This window comes from Cetorhinus maximus, chromosome 10 (assembly GCF_964194155.1).
Source record: "Cetorhinus maximus chromosome 10, sCetMax3.hap1.1, whole genome shotgun sequence".
In the NCBI taxonomy this organism is placed as follows: Eukaryota; Metazoa; Chordata; class Chondrichthyes; order Lamniformes; family Cetorhinidae; genus Cetorhinus; species Cetorhinus maximus.
Window position 1 is genome coordinate 85,015,657 of NC_135888.1, and position 20,822 is coordinate 85,036,478.

At 45.2% G+C, this 20,822-nt stretch overlaps 1 long non-coding RNA gene across 1 annotated transcript in view; it reads right to left on the bottom strand.

The window, feature by feature from the left end:
• Window positions 1-1,137, bottom strand: part of LOC144685815 (uncharacterized) — a 41,940-nt gene extending 40,803 nt beyond the window's left edge. Inside the window, exon 1 of the long non-coding RNA XR_013577784.1 lies at window positions 908-1,137. This is a non-coding gene — a long non-coding RNA (uncharacterized LOC144685815). The remainder of the gene's footprint in view (window positions 1-907) is intronic.
• Between the last annotated feature and the right edge of the window lie 19,685 nt (window positions 1,138-20,822).

The window sequence follows — 20,822 nt, forward strand, 5'->3', positions numbered from 1 at the left end:
CACTTCTTAGCTAGATTGCTGTGTTGTTTCCTTTATTCTAGTAGCATCTTAAGATATGTAACCATTAGCAATAAATACAAAAATAATAAATATGCATTCATTTAATAGATCAGCAAATTTGTTCTGACACTATCACACGTAATAATTATTAAACAATAAATAAGCAAGTCTATATTTTTGCCAAAATGAGAAAAAATGCCCTGCACCTTGGCCAGAAGTCAAGATTATTTTTGCAGACAGCTGGAACCATCTGGAATTAGTATTCTGTTCCAGAGACAACCACTGCTGTGTATTACATTCTGTGTTAACATAACATTTTGCATATACCCTGGAGTCTAAGAGTACTGTCTATTTAAACTAAGAACTTACTTTTTGAAATCTTTCAGACACTTTTAGCTTCATTCATCTATTCATTAATACAAAACTTTACATAGGTTTAAATCTAATCTAGGATAATATATAAAATTGAAGCTAAAGCTTTGCATTAACTGGCACAATAGCCTCCCTAGTTTATTCTGAAAAGCACTTCTACGTTTTGCAAATGATGCATGAAACAGATGGAAGTCATCAGATTTTTGAAGCTATTAAATACTAAAGCAAAAGAAAATATGACTCCGCTTTGGTGAGAAACTAAAGCTATAATAAGGGCTCGTGGATACATAATGTTTGAAAAGGGCTAAATTGTTCGTTGCCATAGGCATATTGTAAGATTGCATCATCCTACACAAGCAATAAAATAAAATTTCTATTTTCTTCACTGTCAATGCTTAAAAGGTGGTTTTAAATTCTTAACGCAATTTATATAAGCTCCATTACGTAAAGTATAAATTTAAGTGTAAACAATGTTTAGATTTCTTAAGGCATTGTACCTTTCAGTTCTGTAGTTACGGGGATTAACGGTACATACCTCTATTGTCACTGCTCGGCTGTTGAGTCACACCTGTTGGAAATGGACAGAGCCTCAATTTTTTCTTCCTGAATATAAATACTGTCGCTGAGGATCAGAGCTACAACTCTGGAATTTTATAAATTATGTGGGCCTTTTGAATACTTTTCTGTGCTGCTTCCTTTGGAAAACCCTTTTCTTTTACCTTATATGAACTGAAAAAGAGGCAATGCTGCTGCATGCCACAACTGACAGACCCCTGAATGAATCCTATTGGCCACATTAAGTCATATGAACCCTGCTGTGACCTGTGGCAGTTAAGCACAGAACTTGCTTTACCCACTAAGGAAGCCGTATTTGGCAATTTTCATATTTCTTCTAAATTTGGAGTTTTTCAACGATATTGTAGGCTTGGCTTGAGACTCCTCTCATCCATGTGGAAATCATTAAAATTGAGAGGCTCAGTGACCAGTGCCAGCTTTGTGCCTGGGAACGTGAGTGAGCTGCCTCAGAGGTTGTTTATAACAACTAACTTCCTCCTTCTCCCTATGGACAATCTCTGGATCTGGAGATTATAGTCACAAAAAGAGAAAGCAAACTAACAAGCCTTAAATTACCCAAATGCGTGGAATTTCTATCTGCATCGAAGTCTTACACAGCCCAAATAATTCCTTTTTGTTACAATACCTTCTCATTCTGTGTGTTGAATTTTCTTAGCAGAACACAAGGAGCAGATCGCAGTTTTTGAAACTGACATCATAAAGAAGCAAGATGAAGTTAAGCCAGAAACTCCGAGCTCTGTTGCATGTGTCAGTTGATACTGGAATGCTGCTTTAGGATCCAAAGAATAATGCATATTATATATAAAAGAAAAAAAAACTTTGATGGGACCAGCATTCAAACAGCACTTTAAATGGCAATGTTATTGTAATTTATCTTTCTTCTGCCTGAGAAAATAGCTGAGAAATGAGTAATTCTGGCTTGCTTTGTGCCTTTGCATTTGTAAATTATGAATCTGCAGTCCTAGTTACACGATGAATTTTATACAGCACTTAGATTCTGGAAATCTGTTGAACTATTTAATTCCTATTGCCTTCTTCATATATCTACACTGACTTATGAGTGGTAAGAGTTGAGACTTCCCTGAACCTGAAATTAACTAAAGCATGCCACACACAACAATTATATGATTAATGATATAAAAATTTATATAAAATATATTTATATAAGATATGAAATATATCTCATTGTGTCCCACTAAAAATATAATAAACACATTTTAATGAATAATTTAGATCTAATGTTAATCTCACAAAAAAAGCCCAGAATGCTGAATTTATATGAGCTTAACTTTCCTTAAACAAAAGACTCGTTCTGAAGCTTTTTCTAAAATTTAAATACAGAGGTAATTAATTCCGGCATTATTTTTGTGCTTATGTCAAGTTCTGTTGATTTCTTAGGCTGTGTTCCTTAAGTGATGATTGATGATCATGCTATTGAACGAACTGACTGGAAGTGTTACCAAGCTTGGTTAATTGGACATCAGTGCATTGAAACCACTTGGAAGAGATGGTTTTGCAATGATCAGGGGAGGCACTGAGTGGAAATGGAGCTGGTGTGAGGCTTCTACAAAAAAGAAATGTTGGGGGAGTTTTACCAAGCTGGTCTGGAGATGGGGAGCAAGCAAAATTGGAGAAACTGCATTGTGCTTGTTTCCCAACATGTTAGCGACTCCCTTTGCTTTTCTCTGAGGTGGCTGTTGTGTGGTGACGATAACCTGCTTGGCAATGGCGGAAAACCAATTAAGCATGTTAAATGGGCAATTAGCAGCAATTTTCCAATGGCAATGTAATTTTGATAGGGTCACACAGGCCCTATGCTATGTCAGAATCTTGACTACTCAGAGGAGGTGGCAGCACAGCAGGTGTTCGGAGCGGCATGAAAATAAAATGCAATCTGACCTCTAAATGGTACAACTGGCAAGCATGAGGACATCTGTAGGTAGAGACTGGTCATTGCCAGAGCAGCTCTGGAGGATGTTCTCAGAGACAGTTCTTGGGGTGCAGAGATAGCTGCCAATCCATTCACCCTTTGGCCGCGGCTAAAATAAGCTTTCATGTTGTGTGGAGATGTCACATAGACTTGACTTTGAGAATGAGGTCAATTGCAGCAAGGTAATCACTGGTGCTCAAATCATCAGACATGCTTTGTTCAATGTTTGCATGGGACACTGCTCAGGGTAGTTCTTATTGAGTCCAAAAAACCCATGGAAATGGTCAGCTTTAACAGTCATCAAAGATTGTGAATGGTGATGTGGTGAGTTCATGAGGTTTGTTTTAGCTTTAACAGGCTGAATTTTCCGGACGTGGAATATTTTCATTTGTCAGGTCCATAGCTTGGCCACCAGAGCAGTGTGCCTTCCCAATCAATTTCTCACAAGGTGACAAATAGTTGCCTCGGGTTTGCCATTCAAGTAGGAATGGCGGGCAGGCTGAGGAGCATGGAGGACCAATCAGCATGGTGGCAACTTTCACAGGCCTCCTTTGAGGCTTTTGCATCAGCAGCACAATGTCAAGAATGTCAGTGGCAGCACACTGACATTCCTGACATTTTGCTGGCAGTTGGGTTACGGACCTGTAAATGGTCCCAACAGCTGAAAAAATCCTGCAATATGTCCAGAAAACTCAGCTTGTTAAACCTAAGACCAACCTCATTCGCTGACTGTATCACCCATTCACACCTTTTAAGGACTGCAAAGAGCTGACCATCTACTGGGCCTTTTGGAATCAATAAATACTACCGTGTTCAGTGTACCATGGAACCATTGAACAAAGTGTATTTTTAAAAATTTATTCTTTCATGGGAAGTGGGCGTCACTGGCAAGGCCAGCAATTGTTGCCCTGTGCCCTTGAAGTGACTGGCTTGCAAGGCCTTATCAAGGGACAGTTAAGAATCAACCACATTACTGTGGGTCTGGAGTAGGCCAGATCAGGTAAGGACAGCAGATTTCCTTCCCTAAAGGGCATCAGTGGACCAGATGGGTTTTTACAATGATCAGTGATGGTTTCATGATCATGGTCACTGAGATTAGCTTTTAATTCCAGGGTTTTATTAATTGAATTTAAATTCCATCAGCTGACATGGTGGGATTTGAATCCGTGCCCCCGAGAATTAGTCTGGGCCTATGGATTACTAGTCTAGTGACATTACCACCATGTCACCATCTTCCCCTGTGATGTGATGATTTGAGCAGGCAGTGAATATCGCCTATTGTCACTATTCACAAAGCAAAGAGCAGAACCTTCCTTGTCCATTGGCGTTGGGCGTGTTCAGCTGCGTGAGTGGACAATATGGTGAGAAGGCCAAAAATTAATTTCACGACGTCATGAAACCAGTTTGCATTGTCCACTCTGCCCATCAATGGCATTTGCCGCCCTTTCCCGCCGTCGGATGTCGGAAAATTCAGTGTAATACATCTGTATGTCATTATAAGCCCAGATCGCCGGAATCATCCCCCGACTCTGAACCATCCGAGCCATGACGACAAGCGCCTGAGGAGCTGCACTTCGCTCGGGACTTTGGGGTTTGTTTGCCAATCTTGCTTCAGGCAGCACTTGCAGTCATCAGCGCCAAGATTCGCAGACAGCGCCACATCACTGTTAGTGGGCTCATGGGCAGGTCTCTACCTACCAGACCAGACATAAGGCATGGGTGGCTTTTCAACAGCTGCAGGGCCAGGGCTAGCTTAGAGATGGGAAAGAAGTGGCCTTCGGCAAGGAAACTGTTGCAGGGCGAGGGCTGTATTGGGGAAAGGGGTATCCCAGGGTGTGTGGGGGCACAAGTTGATCTGTGCAAATGGCCTCAAGATGGTAAGTGCTGAGGAGGCAGCCTCCAGAGGAGATGAGCCCAGGTGGAGATGTGAGGGTGTGTGTGAGATAGTGAGTGGTGATGTCGCTTGAGCTGGCAGTGAGTGAGATGCCAGTGAATTTGTGATGGCCTTGTGAGTGTGTGAGATTAGAGTGATGAGATGGTTGCCTTACCCTGGTGGCACAGATGAGGTCATTCATCCTCTACCTGCATTGGATGGCCAACATCTTCTGTGCAGTGGCACTGATCACCACGGCCATCGCCTACCAAGCTGAAGTGGCAATGTTGCTGCCCCTCCTGCGGCCAGAGCAGGGGTAGAGGACATCATGGCAGGCCTCCATTGCGTCCAAAAGGCGCTCGAGGGATGGATCATTAAACCTGGGGGCTGCAGTCTTTTTGCCTTTTGGGGCTATGTTTTCTTTGCAGCAGTTGTGGGCTGGGCTGGAAGCACTGCGAGGTGTGCGCGAGGCTGCACTTCAAATGAAGTGGCGAGGTGAAGGTGTGGCAGGTGAATTGGAGCCCGCCAACCATTGAAACTACGTGTTTCCCAGGAATGCATAATTAATAAGGCATGATTGGGATGATACGGCGTGAGAAGCCACCATTGTGGCCGGTGGGTAAACCATTCTTTTTCTCCGCCCGCTACCGCACTTAGTCAAATCTGGGATGATTCCGCCATATATGGTCTCTCTCAGTAAAGCATGGAAGTTTATTTTTTCTCCCTTCTTTTTTTCTTTCTTGACTTCCTTTTCCATCTCTTTTATTGTTTCTTTCCCTGTATACTTGGCATTTCAACTTCTCTTTCTATGTCACAGTTAATTGAGCTGCTCGACTGCAGAGTACATTTAATTCAGACTATGTCATCATTTTCCCTTGCTCATCAGTGGAAAACAACAAGCTATGGAATTGGGCATTGCTTAGCATCCATTGTGCAACTTGAAGAGTTGTATTGACAGAGCATTTTCAATTGCACCATGAATGTTAGGAAAGTAACTCCTCCCTGGTATTTTCCTTCCTTCTCTTGTTTAAGATCTAGAAAACAGGAAATAACATTTAACTCTCAAAACTGGAATGACTGACAGAAGTCCATACAGGAATTAAAATTACATATCTTAAATAAGTTGAGATATTTTAGAGGTAAAATTCACACCACAGCTCTTAATTCTTTCTTTCTTGGGAAACTAGTCAAATTACATTTGGAACCTATTGAAGCTTCAGCCCCAAGACCTTCTTTTGTAGTTTGGTTTCTGTAAGTCCATCATCCTTTGAGTGATATATGTTTCTCCTGACTTGCCTTCTTGTTCGAGTTTCTTGATTTTGAACTTGTGCCCCCTTGTGTTAAAAAACTTCCTTAAACTTTCCTCAAACCTCAAACTTCTCCTACTTGGAATCATCTTCATTTCTCATTTCTACAACCTCCTGAGCAGAATGACAACTTACTGATGATTAGGTGATGAGGATAACACACTGTACCTCCAGACGAGACCTACTCAATGCTTTACAGCAGCAGAATACAGGACTAGAGATCTGCTGTTGTGACCATTATTTACATGCAAGCCTTGGGAATGAATTATTCACAGACTACCTATCACAGTCAAGCCTGGTTATGTCTTCACTCATGATTCCCACAAGCATACATCCAGTTGGGATTGTTAGATGAAATTCATAATCAAGAGTCCTATCCAATGTTCTTTGCCCTTGTCCAGAGTATTCAGGTCAGTTGTGGTGCACCTTCTCAGCCCGAACTGAGATCAGCTAACAGTGCAGGCTAAGACACAAACCTGGTATGTGTGGCTGAGGTACTCATTGCATAATCTTATTGAGTAATCTAGAAATGTATGCAGTCATCTTTTGTGGGAAATTAATGATAGCACAGTCTTGATTTCAGACTTTGCAAATGCCAGAATTTTGAACATATCAAATCAGTTAATGCAGTACAAGTAAATTAAACAAAAGTAAATGTCAGAGTATTCCTGGCATGAAATTACCCAAATATTGTGAATTAAACTCACTGAAGGCTAATGATATATTTTATAAACAGGTTAAGGACAAGGACTGCCAAGATTTTATAAAGCACTGCACAAGAGGCTCAGGGCCAGATTTTTTTCTATCGAGGTGGGTAGCTCGAGTCGGGAAATTTCCCAACTCGGCAGACCAGCCTTGTTAGGCCCAATTTTCACTCCAAAGAGATTAAGACGGGTTCATCAGCCACATAAGCAGATCCTTGGCAACCACCGGGGCTGATAGGTGCCAAGGTGGGCTGGTTAGAAGACCTGCCTTGGGACTTTGTTCCAGTTGTTTTAGAAGCCATAACGCCCTCTAGCCCTCACCCCTCACACCTCCTCACCCACCCATCCACCCCCCTACCCCCCATGCCGGCTCATATTCCCTATGCCACTTTCATAGCCATTCACCAAGAATCCACCAAGGGCAGAGCTCAGGAGCCATGTGGGGATGAAAAAAATAAACTTCTAACAATCTAATACAGATCTCATTCATACACATTTGCTAATGAAAAACTCTCCCAGTCATGGAACCCATTCAAAGCTTTTAAATTTCCTTAAGTGGTTAATCTCTTAGAAAAGCAAACTTCTATTCAGACTCCATATCAAAGACAACTAATCCTTTCATAGTCTCTTTAAACTGTCAAACTGTGAACTCAGACCACTTGCTGAGATAACTGTAGCTTTTGAAAGTCAGTCAAGCATTCATAATTACATAATTATAGCCTTTGGGAAATGTCAACAAGGACCTCTATTGAAATGGCACGAGCAGTTGGTAATGCTTTTTCTTCTAACCTACACCAGATGGTCTGTCAATCAAAGCAGTCCAGCAGATAGTGTTTTTTTTAACTCTCACTGACGGCATAAACCTATTTTTTTTTCATGTTTAAAGAGCAGGAGATGTAAAAAAAACTTTAGATCATGACAGTAATATGGACCTTATCCACCTTTAAAGAAAGTTAACATCTATTCCATCAAATGGTGACACTCACACACTGTGGATAAGGTCTTGGCACAGCCAAAACAGGATATGCTTGAAATCAGCATTAAGTTCCAATGGCCCTGCTGAGTTCCGGTTTCTGTCAGAAATGGAGGTGGAACATCCAGGTCCCTTCTGCCATTTTTAAAGGTCCGTGGAATCTTCCTGACTCCACAAAAAATTCATCTTGGGGAATTTATTTGGGAGGTTTTACACTCTTTGCCATTGAATGAAAAGTTATTGCTTGAAATTTGTTAATGACAGTTTTGAAATATTTCTTGGAAAGTTACAATATTCAGAATCATTACATGTAATTTAATTTATATAGTTCACATTGTCAAAACAATTACAAAACTGGGTGGTGCCAGCAATTTAAACATTCTCTTTTCATCTCTGGGACTTATGTTTGTATGCAGCCCATGGGATGGGATGACAGGCCATGTTCTCTATAGCCAAAGAACTATGGGGAGAATTTTCCCCATGTCGGGCGGGCGAAGCGGGAGCAGGCACGGGCGGGCGTGGACCTGATTGCCGCCTGCGATCGGGTCCACGCTGCTGTTTTACACGGGTGGGCCAATTAAGGCCTGCCCAGCGTACTTCTCAACTCCTGAAGATAGTGGGAGTGGGTGGGTGGGCGTGCACAGACTGCCGGGTCCAGTGGCGACCTGGCAGCCTGTTGAAATGAAGGCCTGGCAGCCTTTGCAAGGCTGCTCACAATGGCTGGCAGAAGAGCACAGCAGAGGGCTATTGTCCATCTTGCAAGTCCGGAGGGTAGGCCAGTGGAGCAGGCCAGGCTGGAGGGTAGGCTGGCGGTGCAGTGGGCCGCTCGTTTCTTGGATGAGTGCCTAGCTGCCCTCCTGGAGGAGGTGACATGGCGGCGGGAGGTCCTGCCTCCGAGGGACGGGAGGCGGAGGCCTCCCCACCTGACCAAATATGCCTGGGAGGAGGTGGCCGAGAGTGTGAGCTCCCATGATGTGGTGCGATACAAAAGGTCCAGTGCCGTAAAAGATTCAACGACCTCCTGGGCTCAGGAAGGGTGAGTACCATGTTGGTTGAGGTCACTTAATGCAGCCGTCACCTTTCCCCCCAATCCCCACCCCCACAGACCGCCCCCCTCGACCACCCCACCCCACCCCCCCCTACCACCCAGCAAGTCTGAGTACGGTAACGGCATTGAATCCCTCAGAGCATGTATTCCTCACTGGGTGGGCCAGCAGATATTGCCCATGCCTAGTTCACCCTGAGTGGGTAGTGCTGAGATAGGTTCCGCACCCGCGGCATGTGTGACACTGACACCCAGAGTATAGATTCAGGGGGCAAACTCAAGGATCTGCACCTAGGCAGAGTGCTGGAACTGGGAAGCATGTCAAAGTCAGAGTGCTAACATGCTGGGATGGGAGCTTCCAGGTGGTGGGGCACCAATCCATCTGCTGGCCTTTGCATTCCACATTCTTGTGCCTTCTTGCTTAGCAAGGTTACACCTTGTGGTACCACATGTGATGGAGGCAGCATTTGGGCAAGGTGGGGTTGGGGGGGTCAGCCTTGGCTGCTTTGTGTGAGTGTGCGGCAGCTGCAGGGTGATGAAACGCTGGAGCCCTGCAATGTCCCACTCTGGTTGGGGTGGCAGGGATGCGATGGGAACCCAGGTACAGGCTGCACTAATCAATGCTCTTCTCTCCTTTTCAGGAGAAGACTGCACACAATGCCGCCAAGCGGATGTGCGCTGGCGGAGACCAGGCCCGGATGGTGATCCTGACATCTTTTGAGCAGCAGGCCATGGATCTGGAGAGGCGCCATGTGCCCAGGTCCACCAGTGGCAGTGAGGCAGGGGTGCCACGGGGAGGTATGTTTGCCGAGCACTGAGGTCACCATGTGTGTCCCAGCAGCCATGGCGCTGCTGAATGCTCAGTGATTGAAGTTTGCAATATGGGTTGACCATTGATTATGGAAGGATGAGCACATAATGATCCGGGGGGCAGGCTTGCACATTGACATTGTCTCCACTTTAACTAATCAAACGTTCTTGTTCTTCCTTTCAGCATCACCGGAGCAGGGCCTGGAGGAGGAGGCAGTGACCGAGGCTGCAATGACTGGGGGGATGCCAGCTGTGGAACTGGCCGCTCCCTCCCAGGTGGGGCCATCAAAGGCTCCATGGGCCAGAGGACTTCCGCCATGGCCATCGAGGCCAACAGGACAGCACAGTGAGCAGGCTGTCTCAGATGCCAGTGCCAGCGAGGGGACAGCACCTAGACGTAGCACCCGTAAGCGTAAATTTAAGGCACCTTAGGCACACCATGGGTTTCTCGCTGGTGCTTTTATGTTGCCCCATAATAGTTCATTGAAGACTTGGTGTGATGTACAACACCTTTCTTTTTTGGTTTCTGAAGTTACTTTTGTAATCTCAATAAATTTTGATATGTTGCCATGCCTCAGGGTGATTCCTTACTTCTGCAGGGGGACAGGAACCCATGATGTTATGAGTGAGTTGTTTGACATTGAGCTTTATTGACAAGGGCCTTAGTTACTGTTACTATCCAGGCAGATTTAGCACTCAGGTATCGAGCATGGAGCCTGCAGCCCTGGCGTGTGTTGAAGGTCCATCTGTGGTGTGCTAGCTGAAGGATCTTTTGGGTGTCCCTGCCTCCCCGGAGTATGCCCGGGTCAGTGTCTACCCCCTCAGCATTCTCCACTGCGTGTTCACCCTCGGACTCACTGCTGGACTCATTGTGTGCAGCCGGAGCAACTGCATCTGCGTCTTCCTCGTCCACTGCATCGCCCCTTTCCAGTGCCAGATTGTGGAGAGTGCAGCATGCACCCACTATCAGTGACACACGATCTGGGGGGTATTGGATATTAAAAATATATATAGTTGCTGTTTGTTGTGACAGGAAATTAAGAAGAAAGAAACTGAAATGTCTATTCACAGCATTTAAAGAAATCCTTCATTCACTAAGCCAGTTACTTTCACGGTCTCACTATTACACCTGTTTTATTCTTGAAAACAACCTCATACAAAATCGCTATTGGCCCAGATTTTGGAGTCAGCATTAAAGCAGGGGCATGCACTGCTGACTATACTTAAAGGAATGTTCTGATCTTCCCGTAGGCTGCAGCAGAAACCTGCTCTCCCAGTTGTAATGTGGATCCATCAGTGAGGTAAGTAGGGATGCTTAGTGGTGCAGCAACTCCAGCAAGGGCACACCTCCTTTGATGCCATGAACTGAAGACACACCCGTTGAGGTCTGCCTTCAGCTCAATGATAGGTAAGTGTTTTTAATTGTTTTAAATCATTTAAAACCTTTCTTTAATCTATTTTTAATTCCAACTCTCCCAACCCTGGCACCCTTGGCTCTGCTCTCCCCTCCCACCCTATCCCATCACTGCCAGCTCCATTCTGACCTCGCTGGGACTAAGGAGCCAGGTGTGATGGGGGAATGACCAGGGCCAGGGTAACAGGATGGGGTAGGGTGAGGGGGCGGATGAGGGGTGAGCAGAGCAGGGGATGATGGGAGGAGTGAGACTGCCAAGAAGCAGCCCTAAATAAATCAGTGTAAATATTGAGGTAAGTACAGGGAAATCAACCCAAGTTCAATGCTGACAGGCTCCGTCCGGACCCTCAGCTTGCACTCCTCTGGAGCCCTTTCAGGTGAACCTCAACCTGATTTGAGCATAAATCGGCTCCCCAGGAGTTGCGGTTTCAGTGTATCCTCTAATAGCGGCAAACATCTCAGCATTCACCACTATTGGGACCACAAGATCTGGGCCCTTATGTGTCAGGAAACTCACTAGATAGTACTCTCATATTCTGCACCAAAGACTACTCCAGGGCGCTCACTCACTATGAATTCAAGTGTCACCATAGTATCACTCATAATGTAGCATTGTCCATCATTGCTCACTGAAAATGACACAAGCTCTCTTGTGCCTCCCTAGTTCTTCAGATAACAGAAGAAATACCACCTAATCAGACTATCAGATTGAAATTATAATCTATGGTTTTTTATTGAAACTAGAAATAAAATACAGTAACAGTAAATGATCAATACATCAGATTTCATTGACTTGCAATACTTGCTTCTTTTCAATGCAACACATAATAGAATCACAACACTTCACTTACTCTCCTAATGATTCTGAACATGATCTAATGTCCCTCCTTCTTGTGTTCTCAGCCACATTAATGGAACTTGAAGAACCAAAACCAGGCAGCAGATAATATTTCTCTCTCTGACATAAAGCCTACCTCAACCCACCTTTCATGATAGCCTGTGGACAATCACCCTCCTTGGGCTACCAATTCTTTATCACTCATTTTATCCTGCCATCCAAGACCAATTTTACTCCCACTGAATTAATGATCAGCTAATTTTGAAGAAAAAAGACATATTCTAATTTCCATCTTATTGTATTATTACAGACAACTTTTGACATCAGCCAATTAGTGATGGTGATTCACAATAGACAACAATTACAAAGGCAACACTTACTTAGAAGCTCCAGCTATATTGGGCAAACTGAGGTCTTTAAGCAGCTGTCCAAACAACTTTTCACACCTCATTAAGATTACCCTAGCTATGTAATTTTGCATCTGTTAATCATCCTCAGAGTAAGCAAGCCCTTCGTATAATATAAACACACACTGAATACGATGTTCATATTTTCATATTCATATTGCAGCATGGAACATCTCAAAGAACAAAGAACAAAGAACAAAGAACAAAGAAAAGTACAGCACAGGAATAGGCCCTTCGGCCCTCCAAGCCTGCGCTGATCATATTGCCCGTCAACTAAAACATTTTGTACTTCCGGGGTCCGTATCCCTCTATTCCCATCCTATTCATGTATTTGTCAAGCTGCCTCTTAAACACCACTATCGTACCTGCTTCTACCACCTCCTCTGGCAGTGAATTCCAGACACTCACTACCCTCTGAGTAAAAAACTTGCCCCGCACATCTCTTCTAAAGTTTTCTCCTCTCAAATCCTTAAATCTATGTCCCCTAGTAATTGACTCTTCCACCCTGGGAAAAAACTTCTGACTATCTACTCTGTCCATGCCACTCATAATTTTGTCACCTTTTATCAAGTCGCCCCTCAATCTCCGTCGCTCTAGTGAGAACAATCCAAGTTTCTCCAACCTCTCCTCATAGCTAATAACCTCCAGACCAGGCAACATCCTGGTAAACCTCCTCTGCACCCTCTCCAATGTCTCCATATCCTTCTGGTAATGTGGTGACCAGAATTGCATGCAACATTCCAAGTGTGGCCTAACCAAGGTTCTATACAGCTGACTTCCCAGCTTTTATACTCAATACCCCTGCTGATGAAGGCAAGCATGCGATATGCCTTCCTGACTACCTTATCCACCTGCGTTGCCACTTTCAGTGACCTGTGGACCTGTACACCCAGATCCCTCTGCCCGTCGATGCACTTAAGGGTTCTGCCATTTACTGTGTAATTCCTGCCTGTATTAGACCTTCCAAAATGCATTACCTCGCATTTGTCCGGATTAAACTCCATCTGCCATTTCTCCGCCCAAGTCTCCAACCGATCTATATCCTGTTGTATCCTTTGACAATCCTCTTCACTATCTGCAACTTCTCCAACCTTAGTGTCGTCTGCAAACTTGCTAATTAGCCCAGTTACATTTTCCTCCAAATCATTTATGTATACCACAAAGAGCAAAGGTCCCAACACTGATCCCTGCGGAACTCCACTAGTAACAGCTCTCCATTCAGAAAAGCACCCTTCCACTGCTACCCTCTGTCTCAGTGGGCAAACCAAGTTTGCCAATTCTAGTTGGATGTATACCTTGAAGTTTGACCATGATCACATGACATTAGATCATGTGACAAATGCCCACAGTTTACAAATCTCTTTCAATTTACCTTGTAAAATATTTGAAAAAAGTAATTGAAAAAATACAAGACTAGTTAAACAAAACCCACATTATGTAAAAGTAGACAGTCATGTTCTGTTTCTCTTTGTAACCATCTTATCTCTATTGCAAAGCCAACATTTCTAAGGTGCACCTACATTTTTAATATTTGTTCTTTTGGAAAACTTGAAAGTTGCCTCAGTCCAAGTTAGTTTTTGAAATTTAGAAGTTATGAGTGATGCACTAAATTTCATAGCAAAACATAAACTGTATGCAGAAGGATTGGGGGTGCTCTAGGCAAACCACATTAGTGCCAACATGCCTGATACAACCAGTAGAGACCATAGTACTTGTTCTTGGTGAGTTCATTAATTTTTTAAATGACAGGCTATCTGCTGAAGCTGACACTAATTTTTATTGAAAACCTAAAGATTGTTGCCTACTGTGTGTATTGATTTGATGAGTTAGTGCATTGCTTTAGATAAACTGTGCACTCCCTCAAATCTTCCCTTCTTTGAAAACACTGGCCAGATAGGATATAGTGTTGGTTTTATACTTACAAATTGCAGCCCTCATTTATGTAGATCCATATTCAAAACTACTTTTGACATTTTTTCAAGTCACATCTGAAAATCCAAAAATGAAGAAAGTGTTTAAAAACTTACAATCTTCATTATGATCTGTGAAATATCATGATGCATGAACACAAAAACATATCTGCGGCAAAGCTGTTTGTGGTTTCTTCCCACGTATTCGTATAAGGATTTTTACTGTTTTATGTCACTGGTATATTTCACAAGTTAAAAACTCAAGATGAGTATGAATTTGAACTTTATTATAACTGAAACTAGTAAGTAATTAGATCTTGCAATTATTTCATATGGACATTTTAATAACTAAATATTGAATATCTTCATTTGTAAATCCTTTTTGCGATATTGTAATGAATCTATTAGTTTCTAGTTTACGCTGTATATTTGTGGGATTTTTAAGGCCTGCTTGAAATGGCTTAACATTTCCTTAAAACTACTAAAGAAATTGCACACTAATTTGCCAAGACTGCAGTCTTAGCTGGTATGAGTTTCTCTGTGATGGGGAAGACAAGTTCTCAGTACAGATTTGACATACACACATTAATGCTCACATAATCATTTTAATGTGTTACAGGAAACAGATCTACCTAGAAATGACAATTGATAATTCAGTGGGGTGAACAATATTTTCATTATTTCTATTGAGAATCATTTTTCAAATCTATTTGCAAAAGTGAAGGACCAGGTCAACTGATCAAATAGTACAATTACTGCTAAGTATGCCTGCAAAACTTCACAATTAATGTATTATTCATGCATGTATTCAAGGATTTTCCATGACCTCTTTTGGATATTTGTTATGGTTATAGGCAGATGGAGAATTTGGAAATGTTTAAAACTCACTTTGTCTAACCTGGCCATCTTTCACATATTGTAGTTCCCTTTTCACCAAAAAAGATCAAAACTGCATAATCGCTGCATTCACAAAATACCTCAAGACTTTTCAAGTGCCTAAGTAAAACATCCAACTGTATCTATGTATGGCAGACATTAGTTAATGTGCTGTGTGCATTTTAAAACATTTTGAAAATAGAGTTTTCAAGAGTGTGACACAAATGAAACCTCTGTAGCTTGGACTATTCCCTTTTTCATACATTTTTCAAAGAATGATTTTATTTAAGAAAGATGCCATGTATATAGAATCTAGTACTTTGGTGTACTGTTTGTTAGAGTGTAAATCTTTTTATTTGTTTAATTCTTCTTTCATGAACTGGTTCAGTTTGAGTCAACAACAACAAAAACAGTTTGCATTTATAGTGCCTTGAAAGTAGTCAAATGACCCGAGGATCTTCACAGGAACATAATCAAACAAAATTTGTTAGGGCAAATGATCAAAAACTGAGTCAAACGGGTAGGTTTTAAGGCATGTTTTAAAGGAGGAGAGAGAGGTAGTCATGTGGAGATGTTTGGGGAGGGAATTCCAAATCATTCAGCACCGAAGATGGCCTTTCTGTCCATCATGCCTGTGTCGGCTCTTTGAAAGAGTTATCCAATTAGTCCCACTCCCCTGTTATTTCCCCATAATTCTGTAAATTTCCCCTTTTTGTATAAGCATCCCATTTCCTTTTGAAAGTTACTTTTGAATCTGCTTCCACTGCCATTTCAAGCATTGCATTCCAGTTTGTAACCACTTGCTGCACAAAATGTTTTCACATTTTTTTGTCAATTATCTTAAATCTGTGTCCCCTTGTTACTGACCCTTCTGTCAGAGTTAGCCCCATCTACTCTATTAAAATCCCTCTATTTCATCTCCTCTTAACTTTTTCTTTTCTAAGAAGAACAATTCCAACTTCTCCAATAGCTCCACATGATTGAGATCCCGCAATCCGGTATCATTCTGGCAAAAATCTTTTCTGTACCTTCCCCAAGGCCTTGACAATCTTGTTATTTCAGTTGCAAGGATTTTAACAACTTGCTGTTACTGTTTACTTCTCTAAATGACTATCTGTGATTAAGTTTGTGTGGTAGCTAATCTGCTATGAAAGTGTGGCTGATCTGAACCATCATTCAATGAGCATGTGATGACAATCCTACATATGTTTCAAGGCAATGAAAGGATCTATTGTGCACACTATCCTAGATTATTTTGCTCATAAAGGGCGGAATTTTATTTGCCAAGAGGAGGAAGGTTTGAGTGTCAAATCCTCTGAAAATGACATCAGGTTGAGATCCTGCCCTCTTTAAGGTAAACGGGGAATCTCCTCCCCCTCCCCCTCGGAGCTGTTGGGAAACCAATCAGATTATACAAAAAAGCAATTAAGGGCGGAATCATTCCAGCTTTGCACTAATTGCGGTAACGGGCAGGTAAAATGACATTTTACCTGGCGGCCGCAATGGCAGCTTTTCACGCCATATGGTCCCAAACCCGCTGCATTAATTATGCATTCCTGGGAAACACGGCGTTTCCATGGCAGGCGGGCTCTCATTTTCCCACCGTGCCATCAGCTCGCCACTTCAGCATGCTGAGCGCCATATTTAAAGTCCAGCCGTGCGCACACCTTTCAATGCTTCCAGTCCACGACTGCTGCAAAGAAGACATGGCCCCAAAAGGCAAAAAGACTGCAGTCCTCTGGTTTAATGACAAGGCCCTCAAGTGCCTTTTGGACACAGTGTAGGCTCGCTGTGATGTCCTCTATCCCCGCTCTGGCCGCAGGATGGGCAGCAACCTCACTAATCCGGCATGGGAGGCGGCGGTAGCGGTGGTCAGCACCAATGCCCTGCAAAAGAGGACAGCCACCCAGTACCGCTAGAGGACAAATGGTCTCATCCATTCCACCAGGGTAAGACACTCTTCTCATCACTGTCAACTCACACACTCACAAACCCATCACACACTCACAGGGATCTCGCACCTGAAGGGACAACACCGCTAACTCTCACACACACCCTCACATCTCTGTCAGGCTCATACTCTCTCGAGCTTGGGCCCTCATCCTGTCCATCCTCACCACACAAATATTCCTCCCAGTGCCATGTATCCTGCTCACATTTTCTTCATCTGTTTTCATGCAGGAGAAGCCTGCTCATGTCAGCAGGGGAGGTCCCAGACCGGGGGTGGAGTGGCCCATATTAGGCCCCTCACTCATTTTGAGGAACATGCCATTGCACTGACTGATGAGGACATGGACCGTGCCTATGGTGACGGTGAGGTCAGCAGTGAACACCCTCATGAGGATCCTGCACCACATCATCCCTCTCTCAATGCAACTGTGTGTTTTCTCTCCTGCTTTTGAGTCTGCTGCCATGCACTAATTATCTCTACCAAGGGAGCTCTGCCAAGCAACTGACACCCTCAGCAAGCTAGTCTCTCAGCTCCAACCATGTCCTCACCTCCAGCCAAGAGGACACCTCCTCCATTGAAGAGCTGGAAATAAACAGCCTGGAAGACCTGTCACAGCGCTTACCCACACCCTTCACCAGCACAGAGACACACACCTTGGTGGGACCTAGGTCTGGAGCAGGCTTGGGTTCACAATCTGGTGGTCACCGCACGGACACATGTTCGGAGGAGCAGGGGGCAGGTTTGTGTGAGCTCCCCAGCACTCGGAGGACTGCTGGGGATCAGGCACCTGTCAAGTCCAAGTCAGGTGACAAGTCTCTAGATTTGGCCTTCCAACTATTCTGGAGAGTCAGCAGAAGGCGGGGCAACATCACGCAGAGCTGTTGGAAGCCCTCAGCAGAGTGGCACGCAAGTCAAAGGAGTGCGTCCGCCTGCTCACTGATGAAGCGATGCCCACATGTGTGTATGGAGGTCTCCATGGGGAGGATGGTGGACGCCATGGGGACCCTGGTCTAGCAGAACGTAGAGATGTGTGCAGACCTGCGCTCCATCGCAGGAGTCATGGGTGAGTCCGGTAGTGGCAACGCGAGAGGGAGACGGGGCACCTTGATGTCCCTCCAGGTGCTCCTTCCCCTCAAGGAGTCAGGCCGGGGCCCCGGGCACCTGAAGGGAGGAGGAGCGCCAGCTGTACACCCCCGGCTCAGAGGTTGTCCTCTCCCTCCGAGTTCCCTTTGCCTGTGAACCCCTCAACCTCATCCTCTGTCACCTCAGGGGGAGCAGCTTGCTAATGAGTGATAATGGAGGGAGAAGTGTGTGTGTGAGAGATAGGGCCTTTCGGAGCCTCGTGCAAATACTCCCCCACGTATGCGGAGCCTTCACGTATCACACTCATCTCAATGTCCTGAGCATTTTCAATGCTGCCTGCTGGGGTTCGCTCTCAGTTGTCCATCTGAGCTGACCTGCATCTCTGCCCACCCAAGGATCACATTCCCATGTAGCACCTGATCTTGCCCACCATGACTGTTATTTCTATTTGGACAGCATAGTCTGAATTCGGTTTGTCGTGTGCTCCTTTATCTTTTCCCCTCCTCCAGTTACTCATTTCCTTTCCTGCATCACAGTTGACCCCCCACCCCCCCGCCCCCAGTATCACCTTCCACCTCCCCTCCGTGACCTACCAGACACAATCCTTTTCATTCGGGGATGTCCAGGTGAACATGTATGTTCCCTTCCCCCCCGAAAATCCCTGGCCTCCTCCGTCCCACCACCAGGGTCTGTGTCTGCCTTCGAGTCCTCACCAACCACCGTTGCCATCCCTTCTACCACTACCATCAAACTCTCACCCTCCCACATTACCGCCTCACTCTGCCCTCAGTCACTCTCACCATTCCCTCATACCACACCCACCACCAATGCTCCCCAGGAGGCAGTCATGGATCCATCAGACGCCTCCCTTGCACATTCACCTGGACACTTCCCCCCTACCCCCGAACTCTCCCCCCACCCCCACCGCACCCCTTCTCCCCTCTGGACCCCCCCCCCCCCCACCAACCAAAGAACCCCTTCCCCCACTCAGTCCTCCCAACACCCCCCTCCCCCCGGATTCCCTCCACCCTCGCTTAGTCCATCCCCCTTCCTGACTCCTTCCTCCACTCTTACTCCCTCTCATCTCTGCACTCCTTCCACCCCCTGGTCTCCCCCACCTGTCTCCGCACTGCTTCCCTGCTCCGAACTCCTTCCCTTATATCTTCCATCCCCCCTATACCTACTTCCCCAGTTGCCATCTTCTCCCCGCTCCTTCCCCTGTACTCCGTTCCCTCCCAACCTCACCCCCTGGCACCTTCAATCCCCCAACTTCATCCCCCCGACACCTTCATTACCCCCCTCCCAACCTCACCCTCCTGACAGCTCTTCCTCTTCCAGTCGATACTAGACCTTCCTCTCCCACCTGCTCGACCATCATCTGTTGTGAGCATCAGTGGTGACTTTCCAACTTCTGTGAGCTGCTTTGCAGCAGAGCCATGTCCATGAAAATTTACCCAGCATGCCATAGCTCCAAGATCCCATTGCTGTCGGGTTCCAGCATCTTCAGCTCTTTGGATGTCCATGATGTGAGCAAGGCCCTGGCAGTAAGTCCCGACTTTTGCACATCACAGCTGCCAAGATGTGTACTGCACCGGCATTTTTCCCACTGACTTGGGTGGACAATCCAGTGGGGGTGGGGGGATGAGTCCAGCGAGCTGGCCTTATCATGATAGGCTGATGTATTACAATGAGGTTCCTGACGTCCAATGGTGGGGACTGCGGCCCCCATTGGCAGGCAGAATGGATGATTGCAAACTGCTTTCACGACATCATGAAACCAATTTTTGGCCGCCTTGCCATATTGTCCGCTCATACCACCAAACATGCCCGATGCCAGCGGGTACGGAAAATCCTGGCCTAAGTGCCTCTTTAACTCTGCAATTTGTCTTAAGTAGCCAGCGGACATATTTCCTGAGCTGTCAGCAAATTGCCAGGGTCAACCAGGTGAGCAAAAATTAGGGTGTGCGTCTTCAGCGAAACTGGCAGGCTGGGAAACCTTTGATCAGTGAAACTGAAAAGTTGCAGCCATACCCAGGTGAGAGGCTGCTCCTCACAGAGAGTACTTTCACTGCTTCACAAGTGATCATCAACTTTTTGAAAGCCAGCTCTCCTGTTTAGCACTACACTCACCTTCAGCTGCACGTTCCTGCTGCCAGCCTTCACCACGGCATGGGGCCAGCTTATGCAGCTTCACCTTTTACTTCTGATGAAGAACAAGAAGGGCAGCAACACCAACAGCACCAGCACAAGCTGCCTTCTCCTCAGCCACAGTCTAATCCACAGGGCAGAGGGGATAGGCACAGACGCCCAGCTTGAAGGAGTTGAGACCCCCAACACAGGGTCTACAGGCAGAGGATGACCTCTCTGAGTAGATCTGAGCACCAGTTCCTCAGGGGGCTTAGGCTTTCATAGCAGGTTGCTGCTGACCTCTGAAGCCTTCTGGAACAAGAAATCCTTCTCGTGGCCCAGGTGGACATGCGTTGCCAGCGGCTGTCAAGGTGCCTGTCATTGAAAGTCCACCTCCTCCCTCCCCCCACCCCACCCCACCCCAAAATCTCTGCCTTGTTCTCTTCTTGTGCAGGAAGAGAAAGCAAAGAAGTTGAGTATTGGAAATAGGTGGTATGAATAGCAGTGGAGGACAACATTTGTGGAGGATTACTGTGAGCTAAAGGTGAAAAAGACAATAGGCTGCTCAAACAAGGAACTACCTGGAGAGAGGGGAACGAGTGGAGCTGCTAAATGTGTTGTTCTGA